The sequence below is a fragment of the Aedes aegypti genome, chromosome 3 (genome assembly GCF_002204515.2).
Source record: "Aedes aegypti strain LVP_AGWG chromosome 3, AaegL5.0 Primary Assembly, whole genome shotgun sequence".
NCBI classification, from domain to species: domain Eukaryota; kingdom Metazoa; phylum Arthropoda; class Insecta; order Diptera; family Culicidae; genus Aedes; species Aedes aegypti.
In genome coordinates this window covers 80,771,211-80,783,457 of record NC_035109.1, presented here as the reverse complement: position 1 = coordinate 80,783,457, position 12,247 = coordinate 80,771,211, and positions in this window count along the sequence as shown.

Below are 12,247 nucleotides of genomic sequence, written 5' to 3'. Positions count from 1 at the left end.
AAAAGCACGTGGCTTTATCTTCTCGCTTACCACCCAGTCCACCACCCACTGAACAAAACTATCAAAACAATCACTTCAAAAATGATTCACACAATTGTGATACTTTCACGCCAATTTATTTTACATGAGTAACGATCATTCAAGGGTGTTATACTAGCATGAATCTGTGAGTAAATTGAATGCCAACTTGTGGTAAAAATTACAATGGATTTTATTGATTTTTACATGAGAAATTGGATCCAAAAGGGAACATCACCCACCCAGCCCAAAACAAAGGTACATAGTTTTTAGCGTTGAGCACGCCGGCTGTGGGAGCGGTTGTGTGTCGTGCTGTCAACGAAATGTGACCGGGGTGGTGGCGGGACGCATACGCCACTAACGCCATCTGTTAGCTGATTGCCACTTGGCGATTTGTGGCGGCCATGTTTTTACACAAGTGGCTGAGTCTAACTTGAACGTCTGTCTGCGAATGTACTGTCACATTGAGATTTTCTCATGAGACGGCGCATGAGCCAGAGCAGATGTGATCGTTTGAGCTAGTACATTGCTACATGAGATCTAAAAAAATGTGTCTCACCATAGCACGTGCTCAAGCGCGCGATTATTTATGTGCGCTCATGGCAAGCTGATCACAAGCTCTTGATATGAAGCGCGTATACATGATGTCTGGTCTATAAGCGTCAAATCAACTTTTTCGACCAAAATAAAAAATTCTCTACAACTTGGCACTAAACAAGCAGACAAAAACCTCAACAGTAAGTAATAATAAAATAATTCTTTTTTGGCTTAACAGCGCCACTAGCGTTCTACTACTTATATTTCTATTTCATGAACGGAACGAAAACAACCTTTTCGCATTTCCAAAAGATAGATAAAATCTAAGATAAAGATAGGACAACTGGGAATAAAACTGAATCCAGTTTGTGATCCAGTCGCTGATTGGTTGAATTTGATGTCTGCGAGTGTGTGGTTGCGTGTGAAAAGTTACCGTCGGATGCGTTTGTTTTGGTTTTGCCCGTGTTGCTGGATTACTATGTTGGGTCGTAATTTTTTTTGCGGTTGTGCATAAAAGTTCGTAGACGGCCGATGTAAACCTAACAAAAAAGTGAAACGAAATCAGATCGAAATTAAGTGCAAAGCCTTTAACTGTATACGGAGGAGGAAATCTCATCCGGATCACCATTTTTATCGGTTCCCGAAGGACCCGAAAGTGCGTAACGAGTGGATTAAGATTTGCGTGAAAAATGAGGACATACCGTTTTTTAAGCTGACAGCCGGATGCAGATTGTGCAGTGTTAGATTGGTCGTATTGGGCTTAAATTAGTTCGTTTTGTACTTGCCTTGAGTGTTTTTTAAAGGACTTAAAGTGAATCTTAATCCAAATCCGAAAATGGCCACTTTGGCAATAAAAGCTCTCAGTTAATAACTGTGGAAGTGCTCATTGAACACTAAGCTGAGAAGCAGTGAGGACGTAATACCAAGAAGAAGAGATACACCACAGACAAACAGACGTAACACTTAGAACAAATTTCTTTAAAATCCATCGCCCAGTTTAAACCAACCCGGTGCTAGGCAGCCATGTTTTCGTGGTCACCATCAAACTCAAGAGCAACAACGTACAATGGCCTAATCATATTAGGGATTTTTTCCTCCAATACGAAAATGTGTTTCTAGTTAATCACTTCAACCCAAATTGACTTGCTGTACTGCAATCCAATAGTTTGCAACCGTTTGTTTGTTCGAATAACTGTTGTTATTCGGGAAAAGAAATTTTTCGAAGAAAAAGATTTCGCCATCATCGTTTATTATTCCTCAAACGGTTATTTGTTTACAAACATTGAGCTGTCAGTGGGAACCATTTCCCATTAGGAACCAGAGATGTTTGCTCGTTATTTTTCAATGGGGTTGTATGGGCGGTGTCAGTAGGCTGGTTTAAACCATCATCATCTGGTGAGCATGTTGCACGAATAGGTATTTCGTGCAACAAGATCAGCAGATGGCGGTAGCGTGAAACGTCAAACGCGAAGAAGAACGATGCGCGCGCCTCTGGTTGTGAGATTTGTAATATAGCGAATTTGAAATGATCATTAAATGAGTGGTCGATGGTAAGTTCGTCAGTGTTACGTCTGTTTGTCTGTGGATACACTATAATTCACATAATCACCATCATTAAAAAATAAATAATAATTAGGAAATATTTTTTGTGAAATAGTGTACCCTGGGAGGGAGGCACCGATACTACACACGAAATATAAGACAACGTTATTTTGAACTGCAAGATAACTCCAGCTTGCCAACAACAATCAAGGCAGGCTTCGAGAAAATCGGTAGTTTCCTTTTGTTGTGCACCTTCGATCTTTCCTGACAAACATGAAAAAAGGGCCACAGTTTTCTATGCACTAAATATTCATTTTCATTGGAAAAAATAGAACGATGCGTTTTTCAATGCTTTATGTTTAATCAGATTAAATGGTGCTCACGTGACATTACTTGCGTAATGTGCATGAATTGATTTTCATTCGATTTTTATAACTTTTGAAGAAATACGAAAATGTGTTCTAATCAGATACGCGCTTTTTTCATGTTAGTCCAATGTTTGAGATCTGGGCTCACAGTGACAGTTCGTGACAGCGGAATCTCGGCTCACTATGACGTACAGAAATTTTGTATTGGTTTCTCCCTCCCAGAGTGTACCGTCTTCCTTACAAACGGCAACACTGTTTAACGTAACACGCAAGGGAGGAAAATTCACAACTGGGCTCATGGATGAAAAGAAGAACAACTTAAAGAAGCCAGGTATCCGATCTTATCTTAGGATAAAATGATGTATCTCCAGTGATGGGTGCACGATGCTTTGCTGTTGGTTCAGGAGATGTTTCCGTAGCATCACCTACTGAAATTTTGAAGGATATTGATATGGTTCCGGACATGTTCCTAACTGGCCACATCCCCCAAGGCACCTGAAACCAACTATATAGAGGTCATGGCAGCCGATGATTCTGGCAATGCTTCTGGTGGAAGCATCACATTTGAAAATCTTGAAGTTTGATATCCATATTGATATAGTTCTAGGCATGTTCCCAATTGACCACTTTCAGAGGGGCACATGTAACCTAGTACAGGAAGGTCAGTGCATCTAATGATTCCGAATAAGCTCCCTGAGGCATCATTTTGATGTTTGATGCCCACTTGAATAGTTTCGGAAAATAAATACATGATAGGAAATATTACAAACATTAACTATTGTTACGAACGCAATATTTGCCAGCTGAATCACAGCTGATTTTTCCCGTTCGGAGTGATCCGGTACGTTGACCTGTAGAAGAATCGACCGAAAACAAATTTAAAAATCCCAAAATATGACACCAAGCCACATGGCTGGGAGAAACATTGTAAGGATCATCGACCACAGCCGGGCGCGCTTCCAGAACTATCCCGAGAAACAAGTACCAGAGAAAAAAAAAGATCGCCCGAACCAGCTACCGTAGGGTAGGCACGCACGGCCCTTTGACAATTGGAAACGTGGGAGAAAACTTATGAACTAATCTACGATGACGTCACTCTGCAACTTCCAGCGGGAAGAAAACCTTTACTGCGGGCCGTGTTTACAAAAAATGAACGTTTTCGCCTCGCATTCATCCACTCAATGTTTATCCGGTGAACATTCGTTGTCCGGATGTCATTCAATGTAAACATTGCCCGCATTTAGAACAGAAAAGATTAAGAAAGTCGAGAATAAAAGAAGACCGTGGATAAGTTCATAAACAAAAAGTATATTGCCTATCAGTTGCTTAGCTAGTTGTGCCCTGAGCAGTCTTGGGAACTGTGACCACAATTCACCACAGTTCATCGATTCTGCCATTCCACCAAAACACAAAGGAGCAGCAGCATCAATACCATCAGGCGTTGCGCTGCCAACGGTTCACACACTGCTTGACTGTTTTTGTCTCTCCACTATGACCATTTTCGGGCAGCCATTCCAAGCTGAATGATTGAAAAAAGTGTTAAATCATTCAATCGCAAATATTTTGCTTGTGTTTTCAACTAATTGAAATCTATTAGCTCTAACAGAAAGACCACAATCATTCCGTTACGATACATATAAACAATTCAATTTCATACTGCCTTTATCGAGCAAAAATGCAAAACCCCGAAAACCGCAAAAATCGTGTCACCACTGTGCTCGAGTCATTTCGCATTCGTGGTTGAAAAACGTTAGGAAGAAGAAGATTACATTTTTGAAGAGCCGTGACATTTTTTTGTTTTGAACCGTCATGGTTTGCTTTGGATTTTGATGGTCGTGTAGAAAGATGTAAATGTAGAGGCGGTAAATGTTTGCTCCAGTACTTTTCTCATCCCTGGCCCTGAGAGAGAGGAGACAGCTCACTGACAACTGGCTTGTTTTCTTGGCTTCTTTGATTTCTTCTTCTCATGTTTGGGTTGTGCACAATGGTTCGGAGAACACAAACTGGGTCAAAACCTGGGAGGGAGAAACCAATACAAAATTTCTGTACGTCATAGTGAGCCAAGATTCCGCTATCACGAGCTGTCACTGTGAGCCCAGATCTCAAACATTGGACTTACATGAAAAAAGCGCGTAACTGATTTAAACACGTTTTCGAATTTCTTCAAAAGTGATAAAAATCGAATGAAAATCAATTCAAGTAATTTTACGTGAGCACCATTTAATATGATTGAACATAAAGCATTGAAAAACGCTTCGTTCTACTTTTTCCAATGAAAATGATTATTTAGTGCATAGAAAACTGTGGCCCTTTTTTCATGTTTGTCAGGAAAGATCGAAGGTGCACAACAAAAGGAAACTACTGATTTTCTCGAAGCCTGCCTTGATTGTTGTTGTCAAGCTGGAGTTATCTTGCAGTTCAAAATAAAGTTGTCTTATATTTCGTGTGTAGTATCGGTGCCTCCCTCCCAGGTCATATCATAGAGCTTGGGTTTCGCTTTCTGTAATAATATAGTAACTTCAAATTGAATTCACATTGCCTTTCCTTTAAATGCTTAGTTTTGTGAACCTAAAATGAAATATATGTTGAAATAAACAAATTATATAATAATATTGAAAATGAAAAATATTTGCCAGAGTCCACCGAAGAAAAATCTGTTGATGACAGTAAGCAAAACATTCAAAATCCATGGCAAACTGAGACTATTTTATGAATTTTCAGTTCAGTATTTATAGCAGATACCATTATGGTAAACATGTGCCGCTAAGCGTGCTGAGATGCGCCCATTGAGCGCGGGGCGCATTGTGGAGAGTGACCACCCCCTTGCATGAATCACGAGTTGTATCAAGTGTACAAAGAATATTATCAAGCGTGTAAAATACGGCAGACTTCAGTGGGCTGGTCACTTAATGTATTGTGGTTTCGGATGGGCAGAAGACAGAATTAAAACGGAAAACACGAAGGAATTACTCTGTAACACGTTTTACTTTAATGGCGTCTCTTTTAATAATACAGTGGTAGAAAAACAAAGTCTAAAAGCAAATAAACACAAAGGTGCGCATAGCAACACCAGTAAGGTTGTAGTGGTAGGGTTGCCAGGATTGCTATTCCAACAGCCCTCCTCAATCGCAGCAACTTACCAATCCCGCTTTCGAACGATGGCGACGAAGTGCCGTCGCAGGGAGACCTTTGGTCATCATATCTGCCACTTGGTCCGCTGTTGAAATGTACCGAATACGAATTCGGCCATCCTTCACCAGATCACGTAGGAAGTGATATTTTACGTCGACATGCTTGAGCCGACCGTGATTCTTGCTGTCCTCCACGATCCTTATTGTCGACTGGTTATCTTCATAGAAGAATACTGGCAGTTTGGCCTCCTTTCCTAAATCCTTGAGAAGTCTAACCAGCCAAATCTCAAAACAAGCCGCTGCACAAAGCTCGGCTTCAGTTGAAGAAAGCGATACTACCTGTTGCTTCCGCGTCATCCAGCCAACACAACATCCAGCTACCTTGAACAAACATCCACTGACTGATCGGCGATCCGCCGGATCATTGGCCCAGTCCGCGTCTGCGAATACTTCAAGTAACGGCGCTTTCGAATCAGCACGATACTCCAGTCCAATGTCCAATGACCCTTTTATGTACCTCAATACACGTTTCAGGTACGACCAGTGCTCATCAGTCGGGCAGCTCTGAAATTGGCTGAAGAAATTCACTGCCGCCGATAAGTCCGGTCTCGTTGTAAGTGATGCGTATGTCAGGCAACCGACGAGCTCGCGGTACGGTTGCACCGTGCGCTTCTCCTCTTCACCTCTCGGAAGTTTCAACCGACACTCCATAGGCGTGGATATCGGTTTGCACTCGTCCATCTGGAATCGCCGAAGCAAGTCCTCCAGGTACTGTCGCTGACTCAAACGCAAAACTCCTGTTTCCACATCTCGATCGATGCGGATCCCTAAGAAGCTGTGGATCTCTCCAACATCCGTCATCTCGAACTCTGACGAAAAACAACGCTTCACAGTTTCCACCACCTTCAGGGAAGTTCCGGCCACAATGACGTCGTCAACGTAAAGCACAACGATAACAGTCTCAGTCCCGATCCTACGAGAGTACAGGCAAGGATCATTCGGGCTACTGCTGAAACCCAGCCGGTTCACCATGAACCCGTGAAAACGATCGTTCCAAGATTTCGATGCTTGTTTTAGGCCATATATTGACCTCTGCAGGCGGCACACTTGGTTTGTCCCATCGGTGAATCCCTCAGGCTGAACCATATAGATTTCCTCTTGGAGCTGCCCATTGAGGAACGCCGTTTTGACGTCCATCTGGTGGATCACCATCTTGTCCCTGTTCGCCAAAGCCAGCATCGTCCTTACAGTATCGAGCTTCGCTACTGGTGAGTATGTTTCACAGTAGTCGAATCCGTACCGCTGGCTAAATCCTCTAGCCACTAAGCGAGCTTTATAACGGTCGGGATCACCGTTTACTCCCCGCTTGATCTTAAACACCCACTTACTTGTTATCGGTGTTCGGTTTGCTGGCAGCTTCGCAAGAGTCCAAGTCTGGTTCTTCTGCATTGACGCCATCTCCTCTTCGACAGCCTTCTTCCACAGACACCAGTCTCCTCTCTTCTTCGCCTCTGCAAGTGATCTCGGCACATCCTGAACGTAGGTTACTGCATTGTATGCAAACGCTGCGTAATCTACATCATAGTCTTGCTGCCAAACCGGAGGGCGTCTCTGCCGCTGCGGTCTGCCGGATTCCGCATCCACCGCCGGAACGACCTCTTCATCTTCGCGAAAACTATCGAACTCTTCATCAGACTCTTCTGAAACAGCTCCGTCTGATCCTCCAGCTGAACTACCACTTGCTTCACCGACAGCTTCTGGAGCTTCTTCGGCCACATCATCAGCGGCTACTGGAGGCATCATGACCACACTAGATGATTGCTTCGGTTTCACATTCACTTGACCACTCTCCTCCTCCGCGAAATCCACGTCACGAGCATGAACAATCTTCTTCGATTTCGGGTTCCATATACGGTAGCCATTATGGGCGTACCCAACGAAAACACCCTTCCAGGTCTTCGAGTCGATCTTCTTCCTCAACTCTTTCGGTACATGGACGTAAGCAGTGCACCCGAATGCTCGTAGCTTCGACACGTCCGGCTTCTTACCCTCCCACAGCAGGTAGGGAGTCACACCATCACCAATCGCACGAGACGGGCTTCGGTTAACCAAGTACGTTGCCGTCTGAATCGCGGGCGCCCAAAAACGCTTTTCCACTCCCGAGTCCTCGAGCATTGACCGCGTACGCTCCACTAGTGTGCGGTTCATCCGCTCGCTAACCCCGTTTTGTTCGGGTGTATGCGGAACCGTCCACTCAACATCAATCCCCTTTCGCCGACAGAATTCGTCAAACTCACGGCTGCGGTACTCTCCCCCATTGTCACACCGCAAACGGCTCACTTTCACGCCGAACTTCGCTGTGACCAACGCTTCATATTGTTGCAACAGTTCGAACACTTCACTTTTGTTCTTCATCAAGAAGGTCATCGTAAAATGACTCCAGTCATCGATAAAGGTGACAAAATAGTTCACTCCTCCAACACCGACAGGAGTTACCGGCCCGCAAACGTCGGAATGGATTAACTCCAGCACACGCGACGATCGCTTCTCGTTACGCTCCGGAAACGGTTTCCGGGTCTGTTTTCCCGCGACACACGGCTCGCACACCACACTTTTGTCCATTTTCGCACTGGTCAGCTCGAGTCCGGAAACCATACCGCCTGAAATCAGTTTCTCGAGACTTCGCGCGTTCAAATGACCGAATCTGCGATGCCATAATTCCAATCGCTTCGGAATCAGTCCACACGTCATCAAGGAGTCACTCGCACTACGTTTGTCCGTGTAAAAATCGAGACGATACAACTTACCGGAACGCGAGCCCATCGCGACAACTTCCGATCCGCGATGAATCACCACTCGGCCCTTTTCATAAGTTACTCTCATCCCTGCTTCGTCAACCTTCACCACAGAGAAAAGGTTACAGCGCGACTCAGGCACGAACAACACATTTTTCACCGTGCATTCCACTCCCATACCGTTAACATTGGCCACCACCTTAACGGTACCAACATGTTTGGCAACTATCGATTCACCATGTTTCGCGACCGCAATCTCGACCGGACACTTTAGCGGCTTCAGAGTTTCGAACAATGCTCTGTCATTCACGATGTGGTCGGAGCATCCCGAATCGATGAACCACTGTACACGGGATTCTTCGGGAAACACCCTCACTTCATTGTCGCCACTACTAGCAGCAAAACAAACACCGCTCGGCCCAGCCTCTGCTGAGTGCGCTTTCGGGGAATACTTCTCGCGAAATTTCTCATCACTTTTCGCTTTCTTTTTCGTGGGACACTCGGACAACTTATGCCCCTCTTTCTTACAACCGAAGCACTTGAACTTTTTATTCGGCTGCTTTGAGCCCACGAAAACAGCTGATTCCTTACCCCCCTGGTCACTACACATACCCTTCCGCTTGGTTTCTTCGTCCAAGAGGCGGCATTTCACGAATTCCATATTCAAATGCGCCTCTGGCATCGTTTCCAACGCGGTGACGACGGTATCGAACGAAGGACCCAAAGTGAGCAAAAGATGGCAAATCACATCTAGTTCTTCCATCTCTGCTCCCGTACCGCGGTACTCACGCACTAACCGGTCGAAACGAAGAAAATGATCCTACAATGGACCACCGTCGTGTCGCAGAGCCAGCATCTGCCGCTTCAGGTGCATGCGGCTGGCGATGCTCCGTCGCTCGAACACTCTACTCAACGCAGACCAAATCTCTTTCGGTGTGCGTTTTCCCTGCAACAACTCCAACTGGGAGTCGTGGATTCGGGAAATGATCAAACTTTTACACTTCTTTTCCTTCTTCAGCCACTTGGCTCGATCCCGTTCTTTCTGCTGCTTCACTTCCTGCGTATCACCGGGTTCTTCTTTTAGCGCCTCCACGTCAGCAACATCAGCTTCAACGCATTCCAGCAGGTCGTGCTCTTCTAACAGCACCTGCATTCGGAATTTCCACGACGCGAAATTCGACCCGTCGAACAGCGGCAAGTGAAAACGTTCCACACGGTCTTCCTCGGCCATCGCGAACACTACTTCCACTGTTAACCAGTAAACCGTTTCGGAAACGACCCGGGCCCACAACCTATTGTGGTTTCGGATGGGCAGAAGACAGAATTAAAACGGAAAACACGAAGGAATTACTCTGTAACACGTTTTACTTTAATGGCGTCTCTTTTAATAATACAGTGGTAGAAAAACAAAGTCTAAAAGCAAATAAACACAAAGGTGCGCATAGCAACACCAGTAAGGTTGTAGTGGTAGGGTTGCCAGGATTGCTATTCCAACATAGTGCGGATGTCGAAAGAAAGAATTGCGAAAATAATATTCAACAGGGAACCAGGTAGAGGTAGAACCAGGGGTAGACCCCGAATACGCTGGGTGTACGCAGTGGAAGAGGACCTGGCGACCCTAAACGTTTGGGGCAACTGGAGACATTTCGCCCAAGACCGACGAAGATGGAACTCTACAATACGCCCGGCAATGGCGTGACGCTACACTGTAGCCATCAAGGTATCAAGGTAAGGTAGGTATCCGAGGTATTATTGAAGCCAACAGTTGGCAAAAACATATATTATCGTGTTATTAATTGAAAACAAGATTTTATCAAAAGTTTTAGGACCTTAATAGAAAAGAAGGTCCAGTTCAAACGAGAGTCGCTGTAGAAAACTTCAATGTAATTCCAGCACGCCAACTACAATAGGGCTCTTCATAAAAAGATCCCTTCCTCTTTTACTCTTTCGTAAAATTTGTAATCAACAAGGCCAGTCAACTTCAAAATTCCATACAAAATCAAAACAGTACAGTGGCCTATCGATATCCCCTCCCACTGAGAGGCTCCCAGTTCACGTCCATGACCCCATCACCACACGCAAACAAATTTTGTTGTATAATCTACCGAATCCATGGTAGAATTAAAAACTGCACCAACGATTTTCAACCGACTACAAAAATCTGTTAAGTTTACTATAATCTGGTGAAAATCACTGAGCAGTGCAGTAAATTTGACTATGTCCATAGTAGTATCCACTACAAAGCATTGTATTTCAGTCCGTGACACCCACCGTACAACACTGTGTGGTCAAAAGTATGATGCTAAACTTCTCAAATCTAGAATGTTTCTAGTCAAAAATACTACAACTCTGGTTAAATCAACAGAAGAAATTTTCTTGTGTAGTGATGTTGACTATGTTTTGGTAGAGTTAACAGATTAATGTAGTCGGTTGAAAATCGTTGGTGCACTCAAGAAAACAGCTCCCTGGAATACATGTGCAGTTGCACATACCTGGTTCGATTTAGCTATTTCATTATTTCCATTTGTATCCTATAAGCAGTATATCATTGACGAATACCTTACATTAGTGTGGCTCTTATATATCATTTGAGTCACATTTAACGTATGTGCAAGCTTTATACCGTTCCAAAGCACATTGCGTAAACAAAAATGGCAGCTGGAAGGAAAGTTTTTCGCAGTTTTGCTCTAGAGTTGTGATTACCAGGAGGGTCCTTAACTGCAATAGAATGTATATGACGTTAAAATGGAGAACATAGAGGATATGAATCGAAGAAAGTGTTTTGGTACCCGAAAAGGTAGCCAGCAACAATGCTACATGAAACGACACAACCAGGTAGACAATCATCACCTGATGACGATTGTCTGCCTGACTGCATCGGTTGTACAGCTATCTTTTCCGGTACCACAATATTTAATATATTATTTCATCGGAATCACTAACAAATTCCAACTTTTTAAAAGTTTGGAAGTTAGTTGTGATTTTATTCAGAATATCTCTGATCCATGGAGAAAATCACCCCTTCAAATAATGTGTATCTTAAATGCATTCGATAAAAGTGAAACATGAAATGTATGTGTTAGGTCCATTGATTACATTTGAGTTAATCATGCTTTCAATAAAAAGAAACTTTGGCGATAGTGTATTGACTTCGCACATACTCTCCATGTGCAAACCCCCATTGCAAAAATCCATGTAGGTTGGCACATGAATCAAATGGGAACTTTATCTTGAGTGTGCAGTTCTTAATTTTACCATGGATTCAGTAGTTTCTACAATAAAATTCATTTCAGTGCATGGTGCACGATGCGATGATCATAAAGAGGATACATCACGCGTGCATGTCGCGTGGGCCAGTCTCGGTTGATACATCGCGCTTCTCTGCAGCCAGCAGCAGTGTTTTGCGGCTTGTCAGTTTTGAGCCGTCTTTTCGTCACGTCACGTCTTTGTTTTTCAATCCGCGCAGTTTTCGGCTCCGTTGTTTCATTTCACTGATTCATTAAATTTATAAAGCCATCGGGGACAAGATTTCCATCTCCCTAAAAAGTGTAAAGTGTAATATGGTGTGGAAGAGAAGTGAAGGGATTATGGAATAATCACCATTAATCGCTTATCGATAGCTTGTTTAGTGTGCAAAACAGTGCCAGCGGTGTCTTTGGTTCGCCACCTAGATTCACAACAGCGCAGTTTAGTCGCCGTGAAAGGCGTAGCACCTTACTTAAGTCTGGCGACGACGGGGAAGGGAGGGGATTAACTTATAACGCATAGCTAAACTCAATTGCATTTGCATAAATTGTGATTTATCATCTACCTACCTACTGGTGGAGTGTTCAAGAAAGTCCCAGAAGAAGCAAGC